Source organism: Myotis daubentonii, chromosome 3 (assembly GCF_963259705.1).
Source record: "Myotis daubentonii chromosome 3, mMyoDau2.1, whole genome shotgun sequence".
NCBI classification, from domain to species: domain Eukaryota; kingdom Metazoa; phylum Chordata; class Mammalia; order Chiroptera; family Vespertilionidae; genus Myotis; species Myotis daubentonii.
This window is the reverse complement of record NC_081842.1, coordinates 106,542,774-106,558,778: the sequence shown is the minus strand read 5'-3', so window position 1 is coordinate 106,558,778 and position 16,005 is coordinate 106,542,774. Positions and strand designations below refer to the sequence as shown.

Below are 16,005 nucleotides of genomic sequence, written 5' to 3'. Positions count from 1 at the left end.
AGTGACAGGTAAATGTATCCATTCTAATGATCCTTCCTGCCACAAGCATCCTGTAGGAGTATATTTAGTGGCTAGAATAATTAAGGCCCAAGATTTGGAATAATCTAGATACTGTAGTTGCTGTTTATTGATGGCCTGTTCTATTTTTGCTATAGCCTTTACTCCTTCTACAGTTAATTGTCAGGGAAACTTAGGGTTAGAATCTCCCTTTAAAATGGCAAATAGAGGTTTTAAGTCAAGAGTGGTTATTTTTACATATGACCTGACCCAGTTGATATCACCTAATAGTTTCTGATAATCATTCAATGTGTTTAAATGATCTTTTCTTAATTGTAAAGGCTGATGGGTGATAGTAGAGGTATGTAATATTCTGCCTAAGTAGGAAAAAGAAGGTTCAGTCTGAATCTTTTCTGGGGCTATTTTTAGACCATGTTCTTCTAAAGCAAGGACAGTCTGAGTAAGAATTTCCTGTAAAGTAGCCCGATCTTTATGAGCTAGTAAAATATCATCCATATAATGAATAAGATATAGATCTGAAAATTTCTTTCTAATAACTTGCAATGCCTGATCTACAAACTTTTGACATAATGTAGGACTATTTTTCATCCCTTGTGGGAGAACCTTCCATTGGTATCTCTGATAAGGCTGTTTAAAGTTTTCTGATGGTATGCTGAATTCGAATCTTAGACAATCAGCCGGGTGAAGAGGTATAGTGAAAAAACAATCCTGTAAGTCAATAACAACAACACAATACTCCTGTGGAATTGCCACAGCGGAGGGCAATCCAGGTTGTAAGGAGCCCATATCTTCCATGGTGGCATCTATGGCTGTTAGATCTTGCAAAAGTCTCCACTTGCCTGATTTCTTTCGTATTACAAATATGGGTGTGTTCCAGGGACTATTTGATGGCTCTATATGTCCCTCTGCTAATTGCTGATCAATTAATTGTCAGGCTGCTGCTATTTTCTCAGATGTTAAGGGCCATTGCTCGACCCATACTGGTTGTGATGATTTCCAGACTATGGGATCAGCAGTCCTAAGGGCAATGGCCCCAATTATAAATCCTGTCGAGGAGTGTGAGGTATTACTTTCTTTTCCTAATCCCTTTCCTGGATTAAATCTCGTGTCTAGCATCTGTGATGTTACTCTATCACTGGGGCTATATAATAGAACTCCCATTTGAGACAAGATATCTCTTCCCCATAATGTAAAGGGGATAGTCGTAATTACATAGGGACAGAATGTTCCTGAATGTTGATCTTCATCAGCCCAAGTTAAAATCTGAGAACTCTTTTTTACATTAGATGCCTTGCCTAGTCCTACTAGGGAAGTGGAGGTGGTGTGCGTGGCCATGAAGAGGGCCAATCCTTCCCTGCTATGCAGGAAACATCTGCTCCTGTATCCAATAGACCTTCAATTGGTTTTCCCTGAATTTGTAAAATTTTTGTAGGTCTAGTAGCATGGATTTCTTGTATCCAAAATGCTGCATCACTAGATCCAAAGCCTCCAGCCCCTCTAGCTTTCTGGGTAACAGCTGTCCCTATTTTATGTATTGGTAACAGGAGTAATTGGGCAATTCTCTGGTTGGGCTGAATCTGTATAGTTGTGGTGGGTGGGGAAAGTAAAATCTGTATTTCTCCTGTGTAGTCTGCATCAACAACTCCTGGGATGACTAAGATCCCCTGTAACGAGGTGGAGCTCCGTCCTAATAATAAACCTACAGTTCCCTCAGGCAGTGGCCCAGACACTCCTGTAAGAATGGCTGCTACTGGCGAGTCTGGGGTTAGTATTGCATGGGTGGTTGAGTGGAGGTCCAATCCTGCACTGCCTGTGGTTGCCCTGAAGAGGTCACTGACTGCTCGAAATTTGCAGAGGGGTTGAGGGTTGATGCCCCTATTATTGCAGGGGCCTGGGGCTGGCCCCTTCTCAAGTTTCCCAATTGAGGTGATGGGATGTAACCTCCTTGGGAGCTATTTGTAGAGTTTAAAGGCCGACCATTTTTATGGTATTTTGATCTACATTCCTTTGCCCAATGGAATCCTTTCTGACATCGGGGACAAACGGTTTTTGGAGGATTAATATTATTCCCTAACGTATTTCCAGGCTTACAAGGAGCTTGCCATCTGGCCTGAGTATTATTATTTTTATTTGGTCATTCTCTGCTAAAGTGCCCAGATAAGCCACAAGAGTAGCAGTTCATATTTCTTTTATTACTTGTATTATTGCTGGCTTGTCCTATGCCCTGCACTTATTGAGGGTATGACTCCCCTTTGAGAGCTGAAGCTATAGCTACACCCTGTATAAATGCTGGACTTACATCAGCACACTATTTTATAAAATTATTTATAGTTCCTGTTCTGCGAATTGGCCTTAATAAAGCCTGACAGGTATTATTAGCATTTTCAAAAGCCAGTTGTTTGATTAGGATATCGGCTGCCTCTTCGTTATTGATTACTCTCTTGACTGCCTGTATGAGGCAAGAAAGGAAATCCTGATATGGTTCCTTGACCTTCTGTTTAACCTCTGTAAGGGTGGTTGTTTTTTCTGCTGTATAAGGTAGGGATTACTAGGCATTTAGTGCACAACTGGTTACTTTAATAAGTGCCTCTTTGGGCATATACATTTGCTCCTGAGCCGTGTTAAAATCACCTTCTCCTAATATCATGTCTAGGGTTATGCCTTTTCTGGAATTTTTGCTAGTGGCTACAGCTCTCTTAGCAAGATCATCATATTCAGTTTTCCATAATAAGTAATCGCCTCCTGAGAGACAGGTTTTACAAACCTGTGACCAATCATAAGGAGTCATCCATTTACTGGCTAGGGTTTCTACCAAGGTTTGTGTGTAAGGAGCTAGAGGTCCATATTCAGAGCAGGCCAATTTTAATTCTTTAAGTACTTTGTAAGGTATAGGCTCCCAGGTGGGGTTTTCGTCTTCACCAAACTCATTCTCATATGCAACTGGGAAACGGAGTGAGAATTCAAGATCTCCATTAGCTTCAGCTTCTCTTATCGCCCTTTGATATTTAGACATGGAGCTCATAGGAGCCGCAGGATCTGGTTTAGGCTTCCTTTCTAATTTGGGGAGCCTGTTTTGAATGGGAGGGCCTCTCTCCTCTCTACTGACTGGAAAGGACCAATGGTCATGTTTATGATATTTATTCTCCTTCCGATCAGTAGGCATAACTACATTGCTTTTCGATTGAGCTGGAGACAATAATGATGTATCCTCTCTAGGTGGAGCCGAGGGACTATTTAAAGTTTGAGAAAGTTCAACCGTTTTTGCCTCTGGTGCCAAGGTGTCACAAATTGAATTCCAGAGGGAAAAGATATTTGGCAGGACCTTCTCAGATCCATGGTAGCTGTAATAGTTCTTTAATTGCTCTCTTACTTTAATCCAAGTTTCTAAATTATCAGTTCCATCCTCAGGAAGCCATTGACATACGTTTTGTATAAAACTTTCTGTCTGACTGGGAGTAACCTTAACTCCTCTGCTAGCAAGCATATGCGTTAAAAGATTAATACAGAGTCTTTTTTCTTTAGACTCAGTATGACCCATCTTGTCAATCTAAGTTCTGTACTAACTACCCGCTTACCCTACTTATCCTCTATAGGGGGGGTCTGCAGCACCCTACGGTGCAGTCCTATCCGTCCCAAGTACGGGGGGACTTACCTAAGGGTCCCTGTTCAGGCGCCAGATGCTGGGGTCCAACCCCAGCAGGTCCAGGGGTTCCCAAAAGTGTAGACGGAGTCGGTGAAGAAGGAATGACATGGAGACAGTGTTCAGTTGATCAGCAGCTTAGCCAGGATCTCTAGCCAGGATCTCCAGCCAAGTTCTGGTCAGGATCTCCAGTGAAGTTCTGGTGTTTATTGTCTTGTTACATCTGTATTTATACCAGTTGATTTTAATCCTGTCAATTTCTATTGCAAAGGTTAGGGCGTTTCTTATCTCCATTCCAGGGAGTAAAGATTATGTAGCTTAAGTGTGATTGTTTGTAGTTAAAGTGATTAACTACCCGCCTGGCACTTAGTTAAGGGGTTTTATCCCCTCCCTAACTTCAGGGAAAAATTCCTACCTGGGGAAACAACCTTTCTCTGAGAGGTGACCTTGGTTAAAACACATAGCACTAAGGGGAGCAAACATAATAAGATCAGTATGCTATATACACCAGGTCCCTTGAAACATATGCTGTGCAGATGTTTCTTTCTTGCAGCGACTGTGTCAAGCAGCAAGGATGGACCGGCTTCCGTCATGTCATTATTTCTTCAAATAGATTTTCAATATCTTGCTCCTCTCTTCTTCTGGCTCCCCCATAATTCGGATGTTGGTACGCTTGAAGTTGTCCCAGAGGCTCCTTACACTATCTTCATATTTTTGGATTCTTTTTTCTTTTTGTTTCCCCGGTTTGGTGTTTTTTGCTTGTTCAAATTTCAAATCTTTGACTTCATTCTTGTGATCCTCTAGTCTGATGTTGGAACTCTGTATAATCTTTATTTCAGTCAGTGTATGCTTAATTTCTTTCTTTTTTTAAAAATATATTTTATTGATTTTTTACAGAGAGGAAGGGAGAGAGATAGTTAGAAACATCGATGAGAGAGAAACATCGATCAGCTGCCTCCTGCACATCTCCCACTGGGGATGTGCCCACAACCCAGGTACATGCCCTTGACCGGAATCGAACCCGGGACCCTTGAGTCTGCCGGCCGAAGCTCTCTCCACTGAGCCAAACCGGTTTTCGGCTATGCTTAATTTCTAGTTGGTCCTTTTTCATAACCTCGAGGGTCTCACTAGATTTCTTGAGGGTCTCACTAAATTTATTGGCCGTTTCTAGAAAATTCTTGAAAAACTTTAGAAGTGTGATTTTGAACTCTATATTCAGTAGTTTGCTTTCCTCCATTTCTGTCATTTGAGACCTGTTTCTTTGTCTCCACATTTTTTATGCTTCCCTGTGTTGATAGAGTGGCTTTCTGTGCTAGGTGTCCTATGGGGTCCAGTGGCTCAGCCTCCCCAGTTACCTGAGGTGGACACTCTTGGTGCACTCTTGGTGCCTTGGTTGTTGTAGGATCACTGGGAGGAATTGACTTCCAGGCCAATTGGCTGTGAGAATCAGCTGTGTCTGAAGTGGGAGAACTTCTGTGCTGAAGACACCCTTCTGGGGCAAGACTTGCTTCAGTGGGGCTTTTATGCTCACTGAGTCTGCCCCCTGAGTGTGTCCCTTATGGATCTGAGAACTTGTAGATGGATGGTCCCACTCTGACCACTGGGTACACTGGCTCTTGGATCTGAGGAGGTGCTAATTTAGCCTCTTCCTGAGGCTACCCAGCAGGAGCTATGAAGAGATATGCAGATTCCCCTTCCTTGTTTGGGTTCGGAGGTGCCCAAACGAGGTCCAGGTGTTCAGCAATGCAAGCTTCTGTGGGGCCTTGGGCCTTCTCTTGGAAGTTCTGGGTCTCTCTGGCCCAGCTGCAGTTTGTTAGGTAATTTCAGATTGCAAAGGGCCAGGGCATTCATATGCAAAAGCCTCTGCCACAGCTTGGGTGGGGTAGGGTCTCAGGGAATCAACAGGACGGAGCAAGCAGCTATGGCTGATCTTCAGCCCTGCCCTAAGGGGCCCTGCGTCTCAGTGTCCCAGTAATTGCTGTAAGCACCTTTGAGAGAAAGGTGCCCTCGAGTTCTGAGTTCTGCCCGCTGCCAGACAGTCCAGTTTCTTCCGGTATGAGTCTGGGTCCCCAGAAACTCACCCAGAACTGGTGTTCAGAGAAGTCAGGGGCTTGTGACTCCCTCCCTATTCAAAAAGACAGCCGTGTCCTCAGTTGCCAGCCCTTGCCGCATGCACCTCCGTACCTCTGCACTTCCGCACCTCCTCTGAGTCTCAGTGTGCTTTTCTCTTTCCTTCTAGTTGTAGAATTTCCACTCAGCCAGCCTTCCTGTGGTTCTGGATGATGTCCGTTTTGTCTTTTAGTTGTATTTTTGAATTTGTTGAGGGAGGCAGCGATTTCCGGGGTTTACCTATGCCGCCATCTTGGTTTTTCTCCATTTTTATTCTTTACCCCTTTGTTCCTTCTTCGTTTCCTATTTTTTATTTTTACAGTAGACCCTTTAGCATTTCTTGCATTTCTGGTTTGGTGGTAATAAACTCCCGTAGTCCTTTTTTGTCTGTGAAGCTCCTGATTTCACCCTCAATTTTGATTGATAGCCTTGCTGGGTACAGTATTCTTGGATTCAGACCCTTCCTTTGCATGACTTTGTATATTTCATTCCATTCCCTTGTTGCCTGATGTGTTTCTGTTGAGAAATCAATCGCTAGTCTGATGGGGGATCCTTTGTAGGTAACTTTCTGTCTCTCTCTGGCAAACTTTAAGATTCTTACTTTGTTGGTGGTGTTTGCCAATTTAATTATAATGTGCCTTGGCATTGGTCTTTTGGGGTTCATTTTGTTTGGGACTCTGTGAGTTTCTTGTATTTGTGAGTTTTTTCTTCCCTATATCAGGGAAGATTTCTGTCATTATTTTTCCAAACAGATTTTCTATTCCTTGCTCAGTTTCCTCTCCCTCTGGAACCCCTATTATTCGGATGTTATTTCGTTTCGTGTTGTCCCAGAGTTCTCTTTGGCTCTCCTGCTGCTTTTTAATTTTTTTTTTTCTAGAAGCTGTTCTGCTTGGGTATTTTTTCCTACCTTGTCTTCTAGCTCACTGATGCGGTCTTCTGTTTCTTCAAGTGTACTATTGATGCTTTCTATTGAGTTCTTTATAGCAATGATGCCATTTTTCATTTCTTCTTGGTTTTTCTTCATTTCCTTTTGGTTCTTACACATATTGTTGAATTTGTCTTCCATTCTTTTCATCTACCTTATGGCCATTTCTCTGAATTCTTTCTCTGAGAGGTTGCTTGCCTCCATTGCCTCCATTTCATTTATTTCTTTTTCTGATGATGCCTGTTTTTCTTTCATATGCGGGCTGGTTCTTTGTTTCACCATGATCTCTCTTCTCCAGGTGTTTGGTTATGTAGTTCTCTCTCTGCTGCGTTAATTTAAAGGCACAAAATACAACACAACAAGGCACAACGTACAAGGCACTGAACATAAATGTATTCATGATATTAATAACCCCAAATAAAGGTGACCACCCAAGCATAGAGAATTAGAGGATTAGGAAGAAAGAAGAGAAAAAGAGAAAAGAGAAAAAGAAAAAAAAGGAGTGCTCAAATGAAATTGGGAAAAGGGAGAAAAAAAGTAAGAGAGAAAAGAGAGAGAATGAAATAGAAGAGGGGAAGAGACTATTTATATGGGGAGAAAACTCCAATAGAACCACCACTAATCCCAACCAACAGATCCCTGGAGATGAATACAAACTACAAACAACCACTAATATCAAGTGAGGCGAGGGAAAACAGAAGCACAAAAATAACCAGAGGGGGGAAAAAACAACAGAAAAATAAAAAGCAAAAGCAAAACAATCTCACAAACAAGCATAAAAAACCCAATATATTCAACAATCAAGCAAACAATAACAAAATGACAGAGAGAAAAAAAAATTTGGATAGTGAAGAAAGATAAGAGAGAGGTGTATATGGATTTAGAGCCGGGGATTGGAAATTAGATATATACGCAGGGTAAAATTTAGACAGGGGGTGAAAAGAAGGAATAGGGAGAATCTAAAGCAGGAATAGGGTAAGAGAAACAGGACAACAAAAGGGGAAAAGTTAGGGAGAGAGTTTTGACATAAAGGTAAAGTTGAGGTAGGGAAAAATGATGCTAAAGGAATGATGAAAATAGAATGTAGAACACTAATCCCAAAATAAAATAAAGAGAAAATAAAATGACACTTTAAAAAATGGTAAAATGGTAGTAGTAATAATACTGTTTAAAAATAAAAATGTAGTAATTAAAAAGGTAAAATCAGGTGATGAAAAAAGAAAAAAATAGTTTCTTAATTAAAAGGTGAAAAAATAATTAAAAATAAAAATAAAAATGTGCAGTAGTGAAGGTGCTTCAGGTCCTCTACTCTTCTTTCTGGAATGCCTTAGTCCTGCCAGGTATTCAGGAGAGTGTTGAATTTCCCTGTGATACACTGTTCCTCCGTGTTGTAAACCACAGTCCTGATTTTAAGGCAGACCGTATTTGTTTCCCAGACTGCCTTTATTTGTATTTACAGAAGAGTCAGTTCATGGATCAGCCCCTGGGTGTCAGTGTTTCTGGATTGACCTCCAAGGCTATAAGTCCTCTCTATCCAGCAGTTAGGGTTTATTTTCCCTATTGCACTTAAAACTGGTTTTGGAGAGTCGACTGCCCTAGAGCCTGTTCTTTAATCGTTACTCCCGCTCTGTTTCCCAGGTTTCACAAAAACAACTTTCCCCTGCAGTGTCTGCGAGTGACCCCAACTGGGCAATCCCATGCACTGGGTTTAATAATCAAACACAAAGATTTAAGGGGAAGAGAAAAAACAAGAGCCTGAGAAGTTGCACGAATTCGCAACCCTCCACCTTCCAGCTCTGTGCACAGTCTCTTCCACGCATCCTCTCTACCCTGGCACTAAGCAGCCGGCACACTGGCAAAATCTGAGGCTGCTTTTTTTTTTTAATTGAATCTTTATTGTTCAGATTATTACATTTGTTCCTTTTTTTCCCCCAACCATCCTCCCAGCTCCCACCCCACCCTCCGCCCTCACTCCCCACCCACTGTCCTCATCCATAGGTGCTCGATTATTGTCCAGTCTCTTTTCGCAACTCCCACACCCCTTTCCCCCCCAAGAATAGTCAGTCCCTTCCCTTTCTATGTCCCTGATTCTATTATGATCACCAGATTATTTATTCACTTGATTCTTAGATTCACTTGTTGATAGATGCATATTTGTTATTCATAATTTTTATCTTTACCTTTTTCTTCTTCCTCTTCTTAAAGGATACCTTTCAGCATTTCATATAATGCTGGTTTGGTGGTGATGAACTCCTTTAGCTTTTCCTTATCTGTGAAGCTCTTTATCTGACCTTCAATTCTGAATGATAGCTTTGCTGGATAAAGTAATCTTGGTTGCAGGTTCTTGCTATTCATCACTTTGAATATTTCTTGCCATTCCCTTCTGGCCTGCATGGTTTCTGTTGAGAAATCAGCTGACAGTCGTATGGGTATTCCCTTGTAGGTAACTGACTGTCTTTCTCTTGCTGCTTTTAAGATTCTCTCTTTGTCTTTTGCTCTTGGCATTTTAATTATGATGTGTCTTGGTGTGGTCCTCTTTGGATTCCTTTTGTTTGTGGTTCTCTGTGCTTCCTGGACCTGTAGGTCTATTTCTTTCACCAGGTGGGGGAAGTTTTCTGTCATTATTTCTTCAAATAGGTTTTCAATATCTTGCTCTCTCTCATCTTCTGGCACCCCTATAATTCTGATGTTGGTACGCTTGAAGCTGTTCCAGAGGCTCCTTACACTATCTTCGTATTTTCGGATTCTTTTTTCATTTTGCTTTTCCGGTTGGGTGTTTTTTGCTTCTTCGCATTTCGAATCTTTGACTTGATTCTTGCGCTCCTCTGGTCTGCTGTTGGGTGTCTGTATAATATTCTTTTTTTAAAAAAACTTTTTTTTTTATTGCTTAAAGTATTACAAAGGGTATTACATATGTGTCCATTTTTCCCCCCCAGCCCTAGACAGTCCCCTAGCCCCCCCTATGCCCCGGTGTCTTATGTCCATTGGTACAAGTCCTTTGGTTGATCTCTTACCCCCCTACCTCCTGCACCCCCACCCTCCCCGGTGTATAATATTCTTTATTTCAGTCAGTGTATGCTTAATTTCTAGTTGGTTCTTTATCACAACATCAAGGGTCTCATTAGATTTCTTGAGGATCTCACTACATTTATCGGCGGCTTTTAGACAGTTCTTTTTTTTTATTTTTAATTAAATCTTTATTGTTCAGATTATTACATTTGTTCCTTTTTTTTCCCCCCATAACTCCCCTCCTCCCAGTTCCCGCCCCACCCTCCGCCCTCACTCCCCACCCACTGTCCTCATCCATAGGTGCACGATTTTTGTCCAGTCTCTTCCCACATCTCCCACACCCCTTTCCCCCCCAAGAATAGTCAGTCCATTCCCTTTCTATGTCCCTGATTCTATTATAATCAACAGTTCATTCTGTTCATCAGATTATTTATTCACTTGATTCTTAGATTCACTTGTTGATAGATGCATATTTGTTGTTCATAATTTGTATCTTTACCTTTTTCTTCTTCTTCCTCTTCTTAAAGGATACCTTTCAGCATTTCATATAATCCTGGTTTGGTGGTGATGAACTCCTTTAGCTTTTCCTTATCTGTGAAGCTCTTTATCTGACCTTCAATTCTGAATGATAGCTTTGCTGGATAAAGTAATCTTGGTTGTAGGTTCTTGGTATTCATCACTTTGAATATTTCTTGCCACTCCCTTCTGGCCTGCAAAGTTTCTGTTGAGAAATCAGCTGACAGTCGTATGGGTATTCCCTTGTAGGCAACTGAGTTTCTTTCTCTTGCTGTTTTTAAGATTCTCTCTTTATCTTTTGCTCTTGGCATTTTAATGATGATGTGTCTTGGTGTGGTCCTCTTTGGATTCCTTTTGTTTGGGGTTCTCCGCGCTTCTTGGACCTGTAAGTCCATTTCTTTCACCAGGTGGGGGAAGTTTTCTGTCATTATTTCTTCAAATAGGTTTTCAATATCTTGGTCTCTCTCATCTTCTGGCACCCCTATAATTCTGATGTTGGTACGCTTGAAGCTGTCCCAGAGGCTCCTTACACTATCCTCGCATTTTTGGATTCTTTTTTCATTTTGCTTTTCCGGTTGGATGTTTTTTGCTTCCTCGCATTTCAAATCATTGACTTGATTCTTGCGCTCCTCTGGTCTGCTGTCGGGCGTCTGTATAATATTCGTTATTTCAGTCCGTGTGTGCTTAATTTCTAGTTGGTTCCCCAATATAAGATCGAGGGTCTTATTAGTTTTCGTGTAGATCTCATTAAGTTTATCGGCAGCTTCTAAACAGTTCTTGAGAGACCTTAAAAGTGTGGTTCTGAACTCTATTTCTTCCATTGACAATTTTGTCCTGTTTCTTTGTCTCCGCATTTTGTTATGCTTCCTTGGTGCACCCCCTAGTGGTCTTTGTTCGCAGTCTTATAGATAAATCTTGATTGTTGTAGCTAATTCCAGGGAGGGTTTGACCTCCAGGCCAAGTGGCTATGAGAATCAGCTGTGTCAGCAGTGAGAGAACTTCTGTCCTCTAGGGAGGTGCTAATCTAGCCTTTGCCTGAGGCTATCCGGCAAATGCCTCTGTGCAGGGCGTGGGCAGGGCGGGTCGCACAGGATCAACAGGGTGGGCCAGAGAGAGCAGTTATGGCGGCTCTCAGTCCTGTCCCCAGGGGCTCTGCCTCTCTGAGTCCCAGCACCCGCTGCAAAGCTCGGAGAGAAAGCTGCACTCGCTCTGACCGAAGCCAGACAGTCCCGCTTCTCCCGTTTGAGTCTGGGTCCCTAAAGACTCGCCCGGATCTGGAGCTCAGAGTCTGCGACTCCCTCCCGATTGAAAACGCCAACCGCGCCCTCCGCTGCCAGCCCGCTCCGCGCACTCCGCACCTCAGAATTTGACTTCAGCACTGCGCCTCCTCTGAGTGTCCGTGTGCGTTTCTCTTTCCTCCTAGTTGTAGGACTTCCACTCAGCCAGCGTTCCTGTGGTTCTGGGTGATGTCCGTTCCGTGTTTTAGTTTCACTTTTGAAGTAGTTGTTCAAAGCAGCAAACTCCGGCGTTAACCCATGCCGCCATCTTGGTTCTCCCTAGACAGTTCTTAAGAGACCTTAAAAGTGTGGTTCTGAACTCAATATCCTCCATTGACAGTTTTGTCCTGTTTCTTTGTCTCCCCATTTTTTATGCTTTCTTGGTACACCCCCAAGTGGTCTTTGTGCGCAATCTTGTTGCCTTTAAGCCTTGATTGTTGTCGGCAATACCGGGGGTGATTTGACCTCCAGGCTAACTGGCTATGAGAGTCAGCTGTGCCTGCAGTGGGAGGGCTTCTGTGCTGGATCTCTAGGGCGGTGCTAATCTAGCCTTTGCCTGAGGCTATCCGGCAAATGGTTCTTTGCCGGGCTTGGGTGGGTCGGGTCCCCTGGGATTTACAGGGTGGGCGGAGCGAGCAATTATGGCTGCTCTCAGTTCCTTCCCCAGGGGCTCTGCCTCTCAGAGTCCCAGAAATGCCTGCAAACCTCGAAGAGAAAGCTGCCTTCGAGTTCCGACCGAAGCCAGACAGCCCCGCTTCTCCCGTTTGAGTCTGGGTCCCCAGAGACTCGCCCGGATCTGGAGCTCAGAGTCTGAAACTCCCTCCCGATTGAAAACAACAACCGCGCCCTCTGCCTCAGTATTTCACTTCAGCACTGCGCCTCCTCTGAGTCTGGGTATGATATTCTCTTTCCTCCTAGTTGTAGAATTTCCTCTCAGCCAGCCTTCCTGTGGTTCTGGATGCTGTCTGTTCTGTCCTTTAGTTATATCTCTGAAGTGGTTGTTCGAGGGCAGCAATCTCCGGCGTTAACCTATGCCGCCATCTTGGTTTCTCTCACACCTGAGGCTGCTTTTTTGCATCCAGTCCAGCTATGGGCTTATTTTTAGCGTTCCTCTCTACCAGCAAGCCTGCGGGAGCCCTTCCATACTCGCGGATCATGCTGGCCCCAACGGCTGCGGAATTTGTGGGGCACAGATTTCCCCCGGGCGTTCCTCTCTCCAACCTGAATTGCAAACCGCACTGTTAGGCGACATCTGACCTTTACGTGAGAAGAAGCAGGGCTCGTCTGAGTTCACGTAGTCGCACTGCTTGAGATCCATTTTTCTGGGTTAGTAGCCAATCTCTGGATGCCGGGTCTTTGGATGTATAGGCTTCCAATAACAGCCACTCAAGATGGTGCATTCTCCGCAGCTCAGCTGGCACTCCGGGAGAGATTTCAGCCGCAGTCTCCAACCGCTCCCTTTCTTTGGGAGTCCTCTGTCTTTCCCTGCTACAAACTGTCTCCCAGATGAATATCTTCTTATTCGGGCTGTATGTTACCCGTTTCAGCTGCTCACTCTTATCTGCTCCAGGACAAGGCACGGGACACGTCCGTCTATACCTCCACCATTTTCTTCTTCGCTATTCATCACTTTGAATATTTCTTGCTACTCCCTTCTGGCCTGCATAGTATCTGTTGAGAAATCAGCTGACAGTCATATGGATACTCCCTTGTAGGTAACTAAGTGATTTTCTCTTGCTGCTTTTAATATTCTCTCTTTGTCTTTTGCCCTTCGCATTTTTTTTACACTTTAATAAAAGCACTGTAATTTCTATTATATTAGCGAATACATGAAAGAACAATTTTAAAAAATGGATTCAAACTACTGGTTCTTACACCCACAAACATACATCAGAATCACTGGTGAGGTTTTAAGTCCAGGTCTCATTCTCAGAGAAGGTTGTGGCAGGGGTCAGGCACCAGGTATTTTTCAAAAGCTTTCCAGGCAGCTCTGATGTTTCCTCCTGGCCAAGTCACTGACTTTAGGTGGGCTGGGGCTCTTTGGGTTTTGGGGGCCACTGTTTGGAGGTATGGGAAGCTTTTCTTGCAGATTTATTAGCTGTAGTGAAGAACTTGGCCTCTGGCCTTTTGGGCATCTGTCTTGGGTCTTTTTTCCCCAAAGGAGAGTTTCTTTGCTTCTCCACTTCTTCTTTGACTCTTGGCTTCTTCCCTGGGCCTTTACCTGGGGTCTTGGGCTCTGGTGCTTTCGGCATCTACAAAGCTGGAAAGGCCTTTCTCTTCTTCCCATGAGGTGGGTTGGAACCAGGACTCTTTACTGGAGAGTTCTCATCTGTGGCATGTTTTTGCATCTCTACATTTTCTTTGGCAGGAGTTTCTCCTATTGGGACCAGCAATGGGATTTCTTCTTCAGATTCAACTTGTGAACTTTATTTTTGGTTTTTATTCTGCAGGTTTCTTTCTTCTCAGGCTTAGGGGTCACTTTCTTCTGGGGTCCAAAGCCCTTCACTGGAGAACCGCATGTTTTAGAGGCCATCTCCTCTGTAGGTAGGGCTGATGTAGACTTTCTACCCTGTTTCATAGGCTTTCTGATTCTTTTCTTCTCCTTTCGTCTCTTTTTATGTTCTTTTAGTTTTAATATTTTCTTTGCTTCTTGTTTCTTCAGACTAAAAATGTTCATTCCTTTAGTTTCATCCCACCTGCTGATAAATGAAGAAAAGATAGGAAGGGCAACTGATCTCTCAGTTTTCACGTACAAGAGTTTCACACTCTCCCACTTCTCTGGCAATTTTTGTAAAAGCTTTTTTTTTAACAGCAAGAATGTTTTCGGTGATGTGCTGAACCTGCATTCCAGTGTGACCAATGTGGATAGTGCTGCAAGAATTACTTTTAGAGATGTTTAAGACAGTTCCACCTATTAATGAGTTGATTTCTTGGGAAAGATTCTTGGCTTTCAGATTGACAGGTATTGGAACTTTCTTTCTCTTATAGAAATGTCTCCCGAGGTGTGAGGGTAAAAGCTGCTGGATTCTTGCATCAGAAAGGAACAAGTCGAAACTACCCAGGAGGCAGAGCTTGGCCTCATAGGCTTTACACTCCTTTTTTAAAGTTCAGAGGGGGATAATCTGAGAAATGGTTTTTATTCCATGCTTGTTTAGAAGCTTCTTATAAAAATGTCCCATCTTTTCAGGAGTTACATTCGGTTTGTCCTTAGTAAATAAACAGAAATCTGCTAAATCTGACCGAATACCATGAGGCAAGGACAATCTGACCCTCAGTTCTTTACTTGGAATTTTCCATAATACCACCATTAAAAAAATTTTTTCATTCTCATTCAAAAGCAATCCATTTGCATTTTTCCCGGACCTGGAATGTGCCAATAGAGCTTTCACTGCCTTTCTGGCCTGCTCTTCATCCAGCTGCCCTAGTGCGGCGGCATTGCTGAGGTCGAGGCTGGAGTTGCAGTTGAGGCTGGAGTTGCGGTTGAGGCTGCGGGTGGTGCTGAAGCGGAGTCCTCCATTTCTTTCCGCCACGTACAGACTTGCGTGCGGAACACCACACCTGGCTCCTGCCCTTCGCATTTTAATTATGATGTGTCTTGGTGTGGTCCTCTTTGGATTCCTCTTGTTTGCGGTTCTCTACGCTTCCTAGACTTGTAAGTCTATTTCTTTCACCAGGTAGGGGAGTTTTCTGTCATTATTTCTTCAAATAGGTTTTCAATATTTTGCTCTCTCTCTTCTTCTGGCACCCCCATAATTCGGATGCTGGTACGCTTGAAGTTGTCCCAGAGGCTCCTTACATTATCTTCATATTTTTGGAATCTTTTTTTCCTTTTGCTTTTCCAGTTGGGTATTTTTTGCTTCTTCGTATTTCAAATCTTTGACTTGATTCTTGAAGTCCTCTAGTCTGCTGTCGAATCTCTGTATATTATTTTTTATTTCAGTCAGTGTATGCTTAATTTCTAATTGGTCCTTTTTCATATCCTTGAGGGTCTCACTAAATTTCTAGGATGTTTCTAGAAGATTCTTGAGTAACCTTATAACCGTGGTTTTGAACTTTATATCCAGTAGTTTTCTTTCCTTCCTTTCTTTCGTTTGTGACATATTTCTTTGTCTCCACATTTTGGCTGCTTCCTTGTGTTGGTAGAGTGGCTTTGTGTGCTAGGTGTCCTATAGGGCCCAGTGGCTCAGCCTCCCCAGTTTCCTGAGGTTGACACTTTCGGTGCACCCCTTTGTGGGCTGTATGTACAGTCTTGTTGTAGTTAAGTCTTGATTTCTGTTGGTATCACTGGGAGGAATTGACCACCAGGCCAATTGGCTGTGAGGACCAGCTGAGTCTACAATGGGAGAACTGCTGTGCTGGAGACAACCTTATGGAGCAGGACTTGCTTCAGTAGGACTTCAGTGCTCACTGAGTCTGCCCCTTGAGTGTGTCGCTTATGGATGTGAAGAGTTGTATTCTGGTATGGTCTCACTCTGACCACTGGGTACACTGGCTCTTGGATCTCCAAGGAG

At 43.2% G+C, this 16,005-nt stretch overlaps 1 pseudogene; it reads right to left on the bottom strand.

The window, feature by feature from the left end:
* Positions 1-13,303: 13,303 nt before the first annotated feature.
* LOC132230538 (ribosomal L1 domain-containing protein 1-like) lies at positions 13,304-15,054 on the bottom strand (annotated as a pseudogene).
* Between the last annotated feature and the right edge of the window lie 951 nt (positions 15,055-16,005).